The sequence below is a fragment of the Mus caroli genome, chromosome 4 (assembly GCF_900094665.2).
Source record: "Mus caroli chromosome 4, CAROLI_EIJ_v1.1, whole genome shotgun sequence".
In the NCBI taxonomy this organism is placed as follows: Eukaryota; Metazoa; Chordata; class Mammalia; order Rodentia; family Muridae; genus Mus; species Mus caroli.
This window is the reverse complement of record NC_034573.1, coordinates 134292982-134296397: the sequence shown is the minus strand read 5'-3', so window position 1 is coordinate 134296397 and position 3416 is coordinate 134292982. Positions and strand designations below refer to the sequence as shown.

General features: G+C 44.3%; 1 pseudogene; it reads right to left on the bottom strand.

The window, feature by feature from the left end:
- Positions 1 to 1928, bottom strand: part of LOC110293450 — a 6629-nt pseudogene extending 4701 nt beyond the window's left edge.
- Between the last annotated feature and the right edge of the window lie 1488 nt (positions 1929 to 3416).

Genomic DNA, 3416 nt, shown 5'->3' with positions numbered 1-3416 from the left:
GGCCCATTGGACTTGCAAACTTTATATGCCCCAATATAGGGGAATGCCAGGGCCAAAAGAATGGGAATGGGTGGGTAGGGAAGTGGAGGGCGCTATGGGGGACTTTTGGGTAAGCATTGGAAATGTAATTGAGGAAAATATGTAATAAAAATATTAAAAATCAAAAAAAAATTAAAAAAAATAAAATCTGTATCTATGGGCTGTTCCCCATCTGTGGGGTTACTACGAGTCCAGTGGTGGAGTGGAGGTCCAATCCTGCAGAGCCAGTAGTGGCTCTCTGTGGTCTCTAGGATGAGAGAGAGACGGCCAACGTTTCTTCTGGTCTTTCTGAAGAGCCCCATATATTTGAGGGCCCTGGGGACGTGGGCCTCGTTGTCCGTTTTTTGGCCTGGTGCCACCATATCCTGCTTTTGGTCGGCCTTCTATATCCTTTGTAGATCTGCATTCATTAGCCCAATGTTTTCCCTTCCTACATTTATGGCATAAGCCTAGCTGTCTAGGTTTATCTAACACAGCCCGCTTTTCATTTTCAGGGCAGTTTCTTCTAAAATGTCCTCTTTGGCCACACTTATAACAAGTATCATTATTAGATCTACTCAATTGTACTACAGCTGCCGCCAGGCCTGCATTGGTTAATGGGCCCCCTAGTTCTCTGCAAACCTTCATCCATACTTCTAAACCTTTATGTTTATAGGGTGCAATGGTTGCTCTGCATTCCTTAGTGCATTGCTCATATACTAGCTGTTTGACTAAAGGCATAGCTGTATCAGGGTCTCCAAAAATTCTACTAGCTGCCTCAATGAGGTGTGCTACAAAGTCTGAGAATGGTTCTGTGGGGCCCTGCAAAATTTTCATATGATTGCCTGAGACTGCGCCTTTGTTCGGCAATGCCTTCCAGGCTTTGGTAGCTACCTCATTTATTTGGGCATAGACTGCTTCAAGATAATTTGTTTGATCTAAAGCAAAATGTCCTAAGCCCAGAAGCATGTCTGCATCCCAATGTCTCTGAGGATCTTGTCCTGTGGCTAAATTGGCCGCTGCCTGACTATTTGCATATTCATAAGTCAAGGACTTCCAGTCTAAATATTGCCCGGACGACAAGCAAGCCTGAGCCACATTATTCTAGTCCCCAGGGGTGAGGCAATATCTGGCAAGCGCCTCAATTTGTGCAACCACAGAAACTTCATCCACCCCATAAGTACAGACTGATTCTGCCAGTTGCTTAATAGTTTTGAAATCCACTGGCTCAGGATACCATTGCACTTGGCCATCACCAAAAACAGGGAAACTTAGACCAACTTCTTTCCAAACCTCCAGACAGAATGAGGTACCTGGTTTAGCAGCCCTGGCGGGCTCCTTTTTTCTATATAATTAGGATTGAAAGGCAGAGTTGTCGGCACTTTCGGTTTTATTCTTTTTTTCGCCGATACTCCCTTTTTCAATGGGTTGGCGCTATATGGCCAATCCGGATCATACTATCCCTCTCATTCTGAGCTGCCTCTTCTTCTAGGTCAGCTTCATCATCCTCACTAAGCTCCGAGCCACTAGAGTCAGAACTTGATAGACTTAGCGATAAGTCTTTTAAAGAGGGATATATTTTTGCTATTTCCTTTTCTTTATCACTGTTTCCTTCTCCTTTTGTATTTGTCTTTTCTCCCTTCTCTCTTCCTTTTTCCTTTTTGCTCCTTTATCTTCCTCTGACATGCTTTCTTGTTGTTCTGTAAGAATTTTCTGACCTGCCTTAACTGTTTCTATCGAACAAAAGCAGAGGCCATAAATTACAAAAAATGAAACAACAATGATAAGAGCTACCCACACTGTGTCCACGGGTGAGAAAAATATATCCCCCCTTTTAACCGGGGATCAATTTGGGAGACTTACCAGTACCGCAGTTCCCTGGCTGAAAAGTTCTGAATCTGCGAGGTCATTGTCCTTGGGTTCCCAATAAGAGCCTCCAGTTGTTGCACCCACCAAGGAAGACACAGCATGAGGTCAGATTCTTCTTAACAGCCTTTATTGCAGAAATGCCTCGATGGGGGACCCCGGGCACCCAGGGAGCACTGCTTATATGCACCCCAGCACAGGAGAACACTCTGTGGCCCCCTGATTGGTCAGTCTGCCGGCACCTAATTTGCATGCACCCACTCGGGAGGGGTTGAAACCAGATTCGGGCTAGTGCCTATTCAGTGGTGTTGTTTACCACAAAGGCACACCGGAAACTGGCACCATCCTAGAGTTGGCTTCCTACAGACTTCATCATCAAAGGACCTTGTGGGAGTGTAGTTGAAGTAATACATGTCTTGACATTCCACTTGCCCCATGCCCCAAGAATGTTTCTTACCCAGGCTGCCTATCACTCCAACCCCTCTCTGGTCAAAGATGATACCTCACCTGGGACTGGTAGAAGCTGTGTTGGGCTGGAACAGCTCCACAGGGACTTCTCCAAAGCATAGATCAGCCACCACTATTTTTTCGTTCTTCTTTATGCCAATGCGTCATGTAGAAACTGAAAAAAAAAAAAATGTTTCAGCTTCTCCAATATAGTCTCGGCTTCTCCAATATAGTCTCCTAGTGAAAATGTGGAAAGACACAAGAAATTAAAGGGGGATAAAAAGAGAAAAGAGGTGACATGGAAGATCTCTTTACCCTTTCTGGTTTGTGACTGCTTTAAGATGTTTGTGTAACAGGCATGATAAGAATTATTGACTTTTAAAAAGTATTTATTTTTATTTTATGTGTATGGGTGTTCTGCCTGCATGGATGTCTATGCATTGCCTGCATGTCTAGTGCCCAAGTGGCCAGAAGAAGATGTCAGATCTCCTAGAATTGGAGTTGCAGATGGTTGTGAGTCAAAATGTAGGTGCTTGGAACTGAAACCTGGTCCTCTGCAAGAATAACAAGGGCTCTTAGCCACTGAACTCTCTTTTCATTTTGTATAAGTCCTATATGTTTGTTTATTTATTTATTTGTTTGTTTTTGAAACACATGACCTGAAACTCACTATGTAAAATAGGCTGGCCTCAGCTTGCCTCTGCCTCCTGAGTGCTGGGATTACAGGAGGATACCACTATGCTCTGCCTTGCTTGGTCATTTTTGTTTTTTAATCTTATCAATACTGTGCTCACAAATAAGCCTGTAGAATTCCCCTTAACAATCACCTCACAATCTCATCAATGAGAAAAACTCTCCCTACTTCCACCTCTCCACCTCCCACTCCGACCCTGATCCCTCTACCTCATCACTTCTAATCCCTCCAGCTCCCCCTCCTACCCCTCCACTTCCCTACCCCTTCCTCTCCACATCCTCACCCCAAATCATCCACATCCCCACTCCCATGGCAGGTATGCAAACTTAACTTTCATAATGGGTCTTATCGCTTTCAAAAGAATTCAGGATGTATTATTCATTGGAAGCAC